The sequence below is a fragment of the Carlito syrichta genome, unplaced genomic scaffold, assembly GCF_000164805.1.
Source record: "Carlito syrichta isolate Samal-C Ts95f unplaced genomic scaffold, Tarsius_syrichta-2.0.1 Scaffold309710, whole genome shotgun sequence".
Taxonomy (NCBI): Eukaryota; Metazoa; Chordata; class Mammalia; order Primates; family Tarsiidae; genus Carlito; species Carlito syrichta.
The window spans coordinates 177768-192529 of NW_007253806.1; positions in this window are offsets into that span (position 1 = coordinate 177768).

A 14762-nucleotide genomic window follows, 5' to 3' on the forward strand; every position below is an offset into this window, starting at 1 on the left:
AAAGACATTTACAATGAAAACTACAAAACTCTGCTGAAAGAAATCAAAGATGACACAAACAAGTGGAAAAATATCCCATGCTCATGGGTTGGAAAAAATCAACATTGTGAAGATGTCTATCTTACCTAAGGCAATCTGCAGATTCAATGCGATACCCATCAAATTACCAGCAACATTCTCTCAGACCTAGAAAAAACAACACAGGAATTCATATGGAAACACAAACGACCAAGAATAGCCAGAACAATCCTCAGCAAAAAAAAAAAAAAACAAAGCTGGCAGTATCACATTACCAGACTTCAAACATTACTATAAAGCTAAATCATCAAAACGGCTTGGTACTGGTATAGGAACAGGCATATAGATCAATGCAATAGAATTGAGATTCCAGAAGCAAAACCTCAATTTCTCAACCAACTCATCTTCGACAAAGCCTCCACCACCTATCACTGGGGAGAGGAGAACCTATTCAGTAAATGATGCTGGGAAAACTGGCTGACCACATGCAGAAGATTGAAACAGGACCCCTATCTATCCCCATACACAAAAATTAACTCCAAATGGATCAGAGACCTAAATGTAAAACCTCAAACCATAAGAACCTTAGAAAATGAAGGACATATCCTCATGGAAATTGGAACTGGCATCCAATTCCTGAACAAATCTCAAAACCCACAGGCCATAAAAGATAAGATGAACAAGTGGGACCTCATTAAACTGACAAGCTTTTGCAAAGTCAAAGATACCATCAAGAGAGCAGGGAGACAGCCTACAGACTAGGAAAATGTATTTGCCAACGCCAGGTCTGACAAAGGCTTAACATCTTGGATCTACAAGGAACTCAAATGTGCTGAAAAGAAAAAAAAAACAACCCCATTATAAAATGGGCAAAAGATATGAACAGACACTTCACAAAAGAAGACATCTGAGCAGCCAACAGACACATGAAGAAATGTTCAACCTCACTAATCATCAGAAAGATGCAAATCAAAACCACACTGAGATACCACCTAACTCCAGTCAGAATGGCAATTATCAATAACTCAAAAAATAACAGTTGCTGGAGAGGGTGTGGTGAAAAGGGAACACTACTACACTGTTGGTGGGAGTGCAAACTAGTGCAACCTCTGTGGAAAGCAGTGTGGCAATTCCTAAAATCTCTAAATAACAACCTCCCATATGACCCCGCAATCCCCCTAGTGGGAATGTACCCTGAAGAACTCAAATCACTGTATCAAAAAGATACCTGCACATAAATGTTTATCGCAGCATTGTTCACAATAGCAAGAACCTTGAAGCAACCATGCTGTCTATCAAAAGAGGACTGGATTAAAAAAATGTGGTACATATACATGATGGAATACTATGCAGTCATAAAATAAGAACAAAATCATGAATTTCACAGCAACCTGGATGGAACTAGAGTCAATAATACTGAGTGATCTCTCACAGCCACAAAGATCTGAGTATCACATGTTCTCACTCATATAGTGGTCCTTGAACATCCACCGTAATACTATAAAAAAAAAAAGACTGACAGTGGTGGGAAACTATGGGGGGGGGGGGAAGGGAGGTGGGATTAACGGTAGTCAATATCTGGGAACAGGGAGACACCCCTTATCAACAAGGGTGCCTGAATGAAGCATATTTGTATACCTAAACCTAAACTATACCTCACAATATCAAAATAAAAAATACTGATTGAAAAAAAAAAGAAAAAAAAAATTCAAATGATTTCTACATTAAGCCCAATTCAGCTTAATACAAGTTTCTAAGTCTGTTTTAAATGACCATTTTAATATAACCAAAATGGTCCTTTTATAGTCCGTAACACCTGGATTATGGTCTCTATGTACCATATTCCTTTAATTGCAACCAGGGATGCTTTGAAATAAAGCTGATCCCATTTTTGAGTCAGGAAATATACAAGGTGACTCTATAATACCTTGTCATGTTAAAGGAAAGGAAGCTTCCAGAGATCAATAGGGTCATACTGAAAGGATCGAGGAGCTAGGCTAAGTTCCCACTCGTCAAAAATGGAACAATTTGAACAACAAATAATAATATGTTGAAACACACCAAATATGTTTGTATACAAGAATTCATTAGGATAGGTTTAAAAGAGCAAACAAACAAACAAAACATCTCTTTGGTTGCTCATGATGCTAGAGAATCGAGTCATTATTTTATAAACAAGTTAATAAAAGGATACAAGCATTTATTCCAACTTTTCTGTATAAATGCTACCTTCAGGTATTCAAATAATTGATGAGAAAAAGTCTTTATGGAATTAAGTCTGGTAATATATAAAGAAGGAACAATAAGAGGCATGACAAGTTCACACACTCATCCTAGAAAAAGTGCTACATACTTCATTGCTGAATATCACTACCATCACCTTTGAAGTATTACCCTTGGGAAGCAAGCCCTGACGCCTATGCCTAGTTCCATGTCAAAGCAATACTGGAATTCTTTTTCTGGCATGGTCCTCAGAGATGTCATCATATTAACCTTGATGTCCTGAATGTCATCATAATGTCTTCCTTTCAATATTTCCTTTAACTGTTGGCAAAGAAAAATTCATTGGGGGACAGATCAGGTGAGTAGAAAGGGTTTTCCCATACATTATTTGTTTATTGGTTAAAATTCCCTCACAGGCACTCCCGTGTGAACTGGCGCACAGCTATGATGCAAGAGCTTCTTCAGGACTATTTTTGCACACACCTTTCTCTTGTCAAGATTTTCAGTTAAGATTTTCTGAACTGTTTCTCTATTGATGTTTATTTGGTCTGCGATGATTTTCACAGTCAGTTGATGATTTTGGCACACAATTCAATAAACTTTTGCAATATTTTCATCAGTTCTGCTTGTTACTGGACATCTTGACCTCTCTTTGTCAGTGATGCTTTTTCTCCCTTGAGAAAAATGTCTAATCCATTTGCACACTGCCATTTTCTTCATGGCATTTATCCATAAACTTGGACTAACATGTTCCTAAATTCACTTCCACTCTTGCCAAGTTTAATAAGAAATTTAATGCTTGTTCATTGCTCTAATTCAAGCTCCAACATTCTTGTTACAACACATAAAAGCATGCAGCAACAATAATGAGTGCCACTCACCAAGACACTACCACATATCAACACAAACACAGCATCAACAAGGGTACCTGCATAATGAACATTTGTATACAAAATACTGAGTTGTACCCCACATCTTTAAAATAAAATTTTAAATTTTTTTAAAGTCCTTTCTTTTAACAACATGTTCTTAAACATTTGTGCATGAAAAAATAAGGAACTAAAACTAGGAAGACTTACTCCCTAATACCTTTTTTGTAAAACTGCTACTGTTTCAGTATGATCTGTGAAGCCTCAGTCACTGCTGAATTTGTGATACTGTAATTATTTGCCATGTATTGTTTACAGACTGCCTTCATTGTACACAGAGTTCACACAGCAAAAAAAGATTGTGGCTAAGTTCTCAATAGCTCCTGAGGAATTAATGTGAACCCCAAAACACTTGACTATTTAATCATATTAACAATCTAAAATTATACAGAGATGAAATTCAACAAAATCTCTATATGGTAGTGGTTTTCTACATTTTGAATGGCGGGAGTTAAGTAAACATGCACTACAAACACTAGATTTACTTAATTCTATAATCATTAAAAATATGTCTTGAGAAATAACAGCTCAAACACACACAAAATGTTTTCTTTACCATTTTAATATCACCTTTTATATATAACATTATACTTAACTTTTAAAATACTCACTACCGAAGCCTAAATCAACACTTTCTTCACATTCAAAACCTATGTCCCACAGCAATATTGTCATTACCCATAATGCACATCATCCCAAGGTCACATTGCTATTTACAGCCCTTATTAGTTGTCTCAACTTCTTTACCATTTTTAGAACTGAGAATATCACTTTGAATTATTTTGAGTCTTTTTTTTAAATTTTGCAATTTAATATCAATTTTCTCATTGGTTCAACTCATAGTATCCCTTTCTTTTATGCATTTTTAAATATGTATTGCTGGACTTGAAACAGTTTTGGAGGAACTTCTGTTAATTACATTTAAGGCCTCTTAAACTATACATGCAATAATCACTTCAGCTTTTTAAAAGCTTTATAACTTTTTGTTCTATTCTGAGAGATTTTGAAAAATTGCTTTGAGAATAGTGTGAAAACGTGTGAAACTGCATTAATAAAAATCTGCAAAATGTCAATAACTATGATCTGAAACTTTGAACTAACATACATATAAGGAACCCTACCTACTTTGCTGGCCATCATCTTGTTAACTACTTTTATTGTAGTTCAATTACTTTGTACAAGTATTCATCTTTCTTGCAAGGTGCCAGCCATTTAAATTGCTTATTCTTTCTATTTTTGTTCTTCACTACAATCAATCACTAAGAGGAATATAGCTCTCCTTTCATCACATAATAAGGAGTCTGAAAATCTGATTTGCTTTATTCATTTCTGATAGAGCTCTGTCACTTAAATTTATTTTTGGCATTTTTAATTGCTCAGGGCTTGGTAGATGGGAAGACTGACAGTAGATGATAAATAAAAGCTCCACAAAACAAAGGTTTTTGTTTAAATTTCTTGATGCCATATGCATGCCCAGTTCCCCAATTTAAAAAACATTTGCCATATATACTCTTCCTAATACATGTTTGTTAGAAAAATTAGTAACAAGTTCTTCAAATTAAATAAAGAACAAATAATCCAGTAGTTTCCGACTAAAGAAAGGAGATAAGTTAAACTGAAAATAAGCAAACCATATGCTGTATTTTTCAGATATATTTTGGATGAGTTGCAAAATTGAATTACAAAAATTGTTTACAGGGATAAAAATATAATTATACTCAAGGAAGAGTATATTGCACTAAATACATATATTTTTTACTTTAAAAGGAATAATGATGTTAGGTTTTACTATTTTTTATGTATGAGTTGACTTTGGACATGCTTCTTGGTTATAAGTCAGATAAAATCTTACACAAAGAGCCAGAGAGATTTTTAGGAAGTACACAAATTCTGTATGACTAAAAGTTGACAGTACAACCTATTCTCATTGCTTATATTATTTACTGCTTCTATATACCTGGTTAATGAGATTATGGAATACAAGTTGTGATTTGAAGTAAATATTCTCATCAAACAGACAAATAGTTTTAAAAGAACTCTGCAAGGAAACTACAGGTTAAAGAAAATACTAATTATGGAAGTACAAATATACAAAAAATAAATGATTTGATTCTTCCTTTTATAGTAAATGCTCTTCATTAGTCATATTATGAGGTAAAAACAGGAATAATTTAATTAATGATAACAAGAATTCAGTCATAATATTTAAAAGTTTTGAAGACGTCTCTATGAATCATGCATTCACAAACACTCAGGTTCAGAAGCGTAACATTTTAACAGTAAATATCTAAAATTTGAAGACATTTACAAATACTTTTTCCTAACAACATAAAAAATTATACAATTTATTTAATGTGTCTTAATATTTGTCTACATATAATAGTACATGTTTAGAAGTATATTTTAAGGTTGCTTACGTATTAAAAAAATTAAAAACAAAAAAATACATACTATTGAATAAATATTTATTTATTTTTCCAGTGGTTAAAAAATCTGAAGCTCACTTAAGGAAACAATTGCTCAGTAAATATTTTTGCAAAGCAAAAATGTTAAATATTTTTAAAATGTTTTACAAATGAAATATACATTTGAAAATATAAATATTTTTATTTTGGTAAAAAAATGCAAAAAGGAACTATTTTTAGTGTGAACTACTGAAAAGAATAGGTACTATGTAAGAGGTTTTCTTACAACAACAACAAAATCTCTGAGTGTTTCCAGAAACAAAGTAGGCAGATGTGACTAACTTTCTCAGCATGCAAGGCTCTGCTTAGTATTTCAGTCAAAACAGCCTATACGTCATCCACTAGCCAACCTTCCCACGGAGCTGGGGTGTTCCCTTTGGAATTCCCCCATTCAGGATGGGCAAACTGGACTTAATGTACCATGTACTGTCAAAAATGAGGAAGTGAGTTAGCATAAAGAAAATTCAACAGGAAAATTGCAAAGAACTTCTAAGCAAACATATTTAAGAATAAATAAAACAAGCCAAACCAGGAATATTATAATAAATATCTAATTTTATTTTTTTATTTTTTCTCTTTTTTAATATTTTATTTTAAAGATGTGGGATACAACTCAGGATTAGGTATATAAGTAGACATAGTACCAGTAAAGTTTGGACCTCCCATTGGTCCCCACTTTACCTGGTTTGAAATCAGATACCCTTATTGACATTGTGTCCCCCCACCCTCACCCCAGCAGTATCCAGGTATTGCCAATCCTTTTCTTATAGTATTATGGTAAATGTTCAGGGTCTGCTTATGGGTGAGAACATATGGTACTCTATTCTTTGTTTCTGTAATAGATCACTGAGTATTATAGATTCTAAATCCATCCAAGTTGCAGTGAAGTTCATGTTTGTCCTTCTTTATGGCTGCTTAATAGTTCATAGTGTATATGTACCACATTTTTTTTTAAATCTAGTCTACTTTCAATGAGCAGCACAGTTGGTTCCATGTTTTTGCTATTGTGAATAGTGCTGCAATAAACAAGCATGTGCAGATAATCTTTTTTGTAGAATGATTTGAGGTCCTCCGCGTATATTCCGAGTAGGGAAATTGCTGGGTCGTATGGAAGGTCAGTTTCTATTTCTTTTAGAAATTGCCACACTGTTTTCCATAGAGGTTGAACTAGTTTACATTTTCACCAGCAGTGTAGAAGCGTTCCCTTTTCTTCGCATCCTTGCTAGCGCCTGTTGTTGATTGTTTTGTTAACGATGGCATTCTTACTGGGGTTAGTTGGTAGCTCAGTGTGGTTTTGATTTACATTTCCCTGATGATAAGTGAGGCTGAGCACTTTTTCATGTGTCTGTTGGTTGCCCGTATATCTTCTTTTGAGAAGTGCCTCTTCATACCTCAAAATAGTAAGTATCATCTATGATAAACCCTCAGCTAGCATATTGCTAAACGGATAGAAATGGAAGCATTTCCCCTGGAAACCAGAACAAGACAAGGCTGCCCACTCTCACCTCCTGCTCAACATTGGAGTCCCAGCTAGAGCAATCAGACAAGAGAAGAAAATCAGGGGTATCCAAACAGGAAAAGAGGAAATTAAGTTATCCCTCTTTGTTGATGATATGCTTCTATAGCTCTAAAGTCCAACAGAATCTGCCAAAAACCTCTTTTCACTGATAAACTACTTTGGCAAAGAATTGGGGTATAACATAAATGTGCAAAAGACAGTTACATTCTTATACACCAACAACAAATAGACATAGGACCAAATAAAAAGCACAATCCCATTCACAATAGCCATAAAAAAAGAAGAAATACCTTGGCATCTTCCTAATTAGAGATGTGAAAGACCTTTCAATGAAAACTACAAAACACTGCTCAAAGAAATCCAAGAAGACACAAACAAATGGAAAAATATTCCATGCTCATTGGTAGGAAGACTCAACATTGCTAAAAAATCTCGTTTTAAAATGGGAAAACATAAATGTATTCATACAAAAAACAACAACAAACAAGGAAACATAATCTTCCCAAATGGAGAAAACAAGGAGTCCGTGACTGATCCTAATGAGATATGTGATCTCTCAGACCGAAAAATAAAAATAGCAGTTTTAAGGAAATTCAGTGAACTCTAAGATAACACAGAAATTAATTTAGAAACTTAGCTAGGCTTGGTGGTTCAGCCTGTAATCCCGCGCCTTTAGGAGGCTTAGGTGAGTGGATTGCCTGAGCCCGCGGGTTCGAGACTCGCCTGGGCAGCGAGAACTCACCTCTACAATAAATAAATAAATAAATATTAGCCGGACATTGTAGCATGCGCCTGTAGTTCCAGCTACTTGGAAGGCTGAGGCAGAAGGATCACCGGAGCCCAGCAGGTCGAGGCTGCGGTGACCGGGAGCGGCCATTGCACTCCAGTCTGGGCGACAGAGTGAGACTCCAACTCAAAAAAAAAAAAAGAAAGAAAGAAACTTATCAGAGAAATTTAGCAAAGAGACTGAAATTTTAAAAAAAATTCTAGAAATGATATAAATTTATTCAACTGAAAAATGCATTAGGGGTCTTTATAGAGTAGATCAGGCAGAGGAAAGCATCAGTGAGCTCAAAAACAGGCTATTTAAAAATATATTGTCAGAAACAAAAAAAGGAAAAAGAATGAAAAGCACAAAGAACACCTACAAGATATAAAAAATTATCCCAAAAGAGAAAGTCTAAGAATCATTGTTTTTTAAGAGGGAGCTGAGGAAGATTAATGTGTAGAAAGCTTATTAAAAATATAATTAAAGAAAGCTTTCCAAGTCTAGTGAAGTATATAAATATCCAAGAACAGAAAGGTCAGAGATCACTGAACAGATTCAGTTCTAATAAGACCACCCCAAAACGCATGATAATTAACCTTTCAGAGGCTAAAGACAAAAAGGGAATTCTAAAAACAGCAAAAGAAAATAAGCAAATAACATAAAAATGAACTCATATTCATCTGACAGAAGTATTTTTAACAGAAAAAGACCTATAGGGAATGGGGCAACATATTTGAAGTATGGAAAGAAAAAAAAAAAAAAACAACTGCTAAACAACAATACTGTATCCAGGAAAGCTACCTACCCTTCAAACATTAAAGATAAGTAAGGTTTTTCTCAAACAAAAGCTGAGGGATATTATCACCACCAGATTGGCTTTTACAAGGAATGCTAAAGGGAGTTTTTCAGTCTAAAAGAAAATGATATTAACATGCAAGAAGAAAACATTTGAAAGTATACAACCCACTAGTAAAAGTAAGTACCTAAACAAACTCAGATACTTTAATACAAGTATTGTGGTATATAATCCACTTGATATCTCAGGTGTTAAGACTAAAAAGACAAATCTATCAAAAGAAATTGTAACTGTAGCAACTTGTTAAGAGATAGACAATACAAATCAATATAAATTGAGACCAAAAAAGTCAAAATGTATAAAACATAAAGTGTAGAGTTTTCAGCTTTTTCTATTTTTTGTTTCTGTTTTTTATGCCCATATATAAGTTGTCATATGTTTAAATTACCTGTTTTTTTGTAAGCCTCATAATAACTACAGAGCAAAAGCATATAATAAATTCACTAACAATTTTAAAATAACAAATAAAAACTGCTACCATACAACAATTACTTAACCTCAGAGGAAGATATTAGGAGAGAAAGCAAGAGACAAGTTATAAAACAAGTAACAAAATGGCAGTAATATTTGCCTATCAACAGTAACGTTATATATAAATGTACTAAATTATTTAACTAAAAGGCATAGAATGGCTGAATTAAAAAAAAAACACTGAACTACATACTGTCTATAAGAAACTCACAGCACCTGTAAATACATACAGACTAAAAGAAAAAAGAATAAAAAAGATATTCCATGCAAATGGAAACCAAAAAATGGAAGTGGTTATAATTATATCTGATAAAATAAACTACAATTCAAAGACTAAAAAAAGCACAGAGAAGGTATGTGACAAAAGGATAAATCCAACAAGAGGATAAAACAATTTTAAATATGTATGTACCGAAAACATTAGTACCACAAGAAAACATTAATAGATCTAAAAGGTTAGATAAACAATACAATAATAGCAAGAAATTCTAACACATTCATTCTCAATAATGAATGAATCATTCAGACAAAATCAATAACAAAACATTAAAATTGAGTTGCACACTACACCAAATAGGACTAATTGACATTTACAGACCATTTCACTCAAATACTTTAGGAGATACATTATTCTCATTATACATCATTCACTCAAATACTTTAGGAGGTACATAAAATGTTTTCTGGTAAAGACCATATGTTATGCCACAGTACAAATCTCAACAAATTTTTAAAAGTTGAAATTATATCAAGTATCTTTTCTGATCACAATAGAAAAAAGCTAAAAATCAATAAAAATGGAAAGTTTAGAAACTCTACACATATATGAAAATGGTCATTCCTAAATGATCAATTGGTCAATGAAGAAATTAAGAAGGAAATTAAAAAATGTCTTGGAACAAGTGAAAATGAGTACACAACATATCAAAATCTATGGAATACATCAAAAGCAGTATTAAGAACTAAATAACAAAAAATGCCTACATTAAAAAGTACAAAAACCTTAAGCAGAAAACCTAATGATGCACATCAAGAAAGTAGAAAAACAAGAACAAAACAAACCCAAACTAATAGAAGAAAATAAATAATAAAGATCAGAACAGAAATAAATAAAATTTAAACAAAAAACAACAAAATAAAAAGTTAATTTTTTGAAAAGACAGACAAAATTGACAAATTTTAGCTATACTAACTAGGATAAAAAAAGAGAAGCTAGATAAATAAAATTATAAATAAAAATGGAAACATCACAAATGATACCACAAAAATGCAAAGGCTCATCAAAGACTATTATGAACTATATGCCACAAAACTGAAAAACCTAGAAGAAATGGCTAGATTTCTGAATCTATTAAGATAAAATTGTGAATAACTAGAACTCTGAACAGATCAATAATGAGTAACAAAATTGAAGCAGTAATAAAAATCCTCCCATCAAAGAAAAGCAAATAATCTAAAGACTTTATTACTAGTCTATCAAAAATGTAAAAAGAATTAGTACCAATCCTACTACAACAATGAAAAAAATGAAGATGAGGAAATACTTTCTTTTTTTTAATTTTAAAGATGTGATGTGCAATTCAGAATTAGGTATATAAGTGGTCATTGTACAGGTGAAGCTTGAGTCTCCCACTAATCCTCACTTCACCTGGCTTGGGAGTAGGTATCCTTATTGATGTTATGTGACCCCCTTACCATGCCCAGCAGAGATGAGGAAATGAGAAAATAATTTCAAACTCATGTTACATGGCCAGCATTACCTTGACACCAAAACCAGACAAGAACACAGCAACAACAAAACTACAGGCTGATATTCCTGATGAATACAGATGCAAAAAATTCCCAATAGCTAACAAACAAAATTTAATAACACAATTAGATTATTCACCATGATCAAGTGGAATGAATCCCAGAGATGCAAGGATGTTTCAACACATGCAAATCAATAAATGTGGTATGTTACATTAACAGAACTGAGAACAAAAGCCAAATGGCATTTGAAGACAGTATATGCTGGAAAAACATTTGATAAAATTCAACATCCTTTTGTGATAAAAACTCTCAACAAATTGAGTAGAGAAAAACATACTTCTGAACAAACTTTTCATGAGAAAAAAATTACCCTTTATGAGGAAAAATTGAAAACCTTTACTCTAAGATCTGAAACAATAAAAATATACCCACTTTGCTTCTTTTGATCAATATGGTAATGAAAGTTTTAGCCAGAACAATTAGGCAAGAGAAATAAATAAAAGATATCCAAGTTGGAAAATATGAAATCAAATTGTTTCTCTTTGCTGGTGATATACTCTTAATCTAGAAAAACCTAAAGATTTTATTTAAAAAACTCTTATATTTAATCAATGAATTCAGTAAAGTTGTAGGGTATAAAATTAACATGAGAAAGTCAGTAGCATTTATATATATCAACAGTAAACAATCTGAAAAGAATTTTTTTAAAAAATCTCATTTACAATAGATGCAAAAAATAACAAAAACCCAGGAATAAATTTTAACCAAGGATGTGGAGAATCTCTACAAGAAAATCTGTAAAACACTGATGAAAGTAATTGACAAGAACACAAAAACATGGAAAGATATCTCAGGTTCATAGAATTGGTAGAATTAATATTCAACAAGTATCTATGTCATCAAAAACAATCTACAGTTTCAATGCAATTCCTATCAAAATATTAGTGACATTTCTCATGGAAATAGAAAAACAATCTTAAAACCGCAAAAGACCTTAAATAGCCAAAGCAATCTTACACAAAAAGAACAAAGCTAGAGGCATCACATTACCTTGCCTCAAAATATACTGCACAACCATAATAAACAAAAGGGTGTAGTACTAGCACAAAAACAGACACATAGACCAGTGAAACAGAATAAAGAAGAAATAAATTCACACATTTATAGTCAACTCATCTTTAACACAGACATCAAGAAGATACATTATAAAAAGACAGTATTCAATAAAAGGTACTGGGAAAAAAATGGAGTAACCATATACAGAAGAATAAAACTATATCTTTATATCTCACCATAAAAAAAAAATAAAAAACCTGAAACTATAAAACTACTAGAAGAAGAAAACATTGAGGAAATTGCAGCAACATGGATGGAACTCGAGGTCATCATGTTAAACAAAATAAACCAGACATAAAAATACAAATATCACATCTTTTTACTCATAAGCAGGAACTCAAAAGGTGGATCTCATGAAGATTAAGGGTAGATTGGTGGTTACCAGAAACCAGAAAGAGTGGTGAGAGGATAAAGAGAGGTTGGTTAATGGGTACAAAAAGACAGTTAAGTACAAGAAATAATAAGATCCAGTGCTTGAAAATTTATTAAGCTTACTATCGTTAACAGTAACCTATTGTATATTTCAAATGGTTAGGAAAGAAAAGAAGAATCAAATGCTTCCAGCAACAACAACAAAAAACGTATGTTTGAGGTGAATGATAGCCCAATTACTCTGATTTTATCATTGCACAATATATGAATGTATGAAAATATCATATGTATCCAAAATATACGTACAATTATGTATCAATAAAATAAATACAATTATAAAATCTATATGTAAGTCTGCTTCTCCAAAAGAAAAAAGACATCAAAAAAAGTTGAAGCATATAGTACTGGTTATTTTTAATTTTTATAAAGAAAATCTTGAAATACGTTAGAATATTTAAAATACATCACAATATAAGAGTGAGCAATTATCTTTTATACCACATAGAGTTCTCCTGGTTATCATATAGTATAGGCTTTATTCGACTTTAAAATGCATTATACATTTTTATTTTACCAAATAAAAAATAAACATTCATTAAAATGCATTATACATTTTTATTTTACCAAATAAAAAAATAAACATTCAAAATAATTACTATGATTCTTTGATGACAGGTGACTCTCACATGGTAGACATTTATTGAATAAATAGTCAAGATAAAGATGTGTTTGCAATAAAGTTGACTTTTAATGATGAGTAAGAAAATACCTCTTTTTAAATAAATTTAAATTATGAAGAGAAAATATTGAAAATGTTTTTTATATATTTTTACAAAGTATCAGAATTACTTTAAAAATTTGTATAGGTGTCCTGGAGAGTAGACATAAAAAATGTAAAATATAGAGCCATATTTTCATCTGAAAAAAGAATTTTTGTTAGGAATAAATAAGTTAAAACATCAATAACATTTAGAACAGTGTCTAAAATTCCATAAGTACTCAATAAGTGATACTATTATTATGTTATTTTCATTAATATATTTATTTTAAGTAAAATACTTTGTACCTTGACTTAAGACAACAGAAAAATTTTTAAACTTTTACAACATGCTTTAACATACTTCACCTGTTATATAATTAAAATAATTTTACTAAGTAGAAAATACTATTATTCTGGTACTATCTCAATTCTTCAATGGCAATACAGTACATATTGTATCAAATTAATTTATTTTTGCTTAACATTTTAGGCTAACCATATTTATTTCTAGCTGGCTTTGTCTCTTATTATTCCTCAGTGAAAATGATTATGCCAAACTGATGTGTTCACTTTTTCATCAAACATATCATGACCATGTTTTTATATTCTTTTCCCAACATAAATAATTGTCTCATCACATAACACATCCAAATTTGCTCCATTTTTTTTTTTTTTTGAGTTGGAATCTCACTCTGTCACCCAGACTGGAGTTCAGTGGCCTCTCCTGGCCACCACAGCCTCGACCTGCTGGGCTCCGGCGATCCTTCTGCCTCAGCCTTCCAAGTAGCTGGAACTACAGGCGTGTGCTACCACACCCAGCTAATTTTTTGATTTATTGTAGAGATGAGGTCTCACCAAGTTGCCCAGGCGGGTCTCGAACCCGTGGGCTCAGGCAATCCACTCACCTCAGCCTCCCAAGGCGTGGGATTACAGGCTGAGCCACCGAGCCCGGCTGCTCCATTTTTTAAAGTTAAGGTTAAAATAGCTTCCACCAAGGCATATAGACTTCTCTCTGAACTCTTTTTGTTTATTATACCACAAAATATTATTGGCCTTTTCCTTATTCTTATTGGCATAACTATCAGATTTTGAGTGTTCAGAAAGAATATTTATGTTTTAAATTTTAACTTCCTTATACTATGATGATTAATATTATAAATAAATAATTTTAATTGGTTGTTCAAAGAACAACAAGAAGCAACAAAAAACAGTAAATTTTAAAAATTTAATCTTAGACTATTTCCACTTTAGGTAATTCAGAGAAAAAGGAATTGTTTTTGCTTAAGAAAATCTGGTGTTCAAATAGTTTGCTGGAAATTAGAAAGTATAAATTAATTTAAATTAATTGAGGGTGTTTTGTTATTTAGAGAAATCACTATAGAAATCCTTTAAATAATGTGCCTTAATATGTTTTACTGAAAATAGTTTAACTTTTTACAAACCTAAAAAAAAAGAACAAGAGTTGCCTTTCGTGAAGAACATATTTTTCTTCTTATATCATCCTCTGGAAAA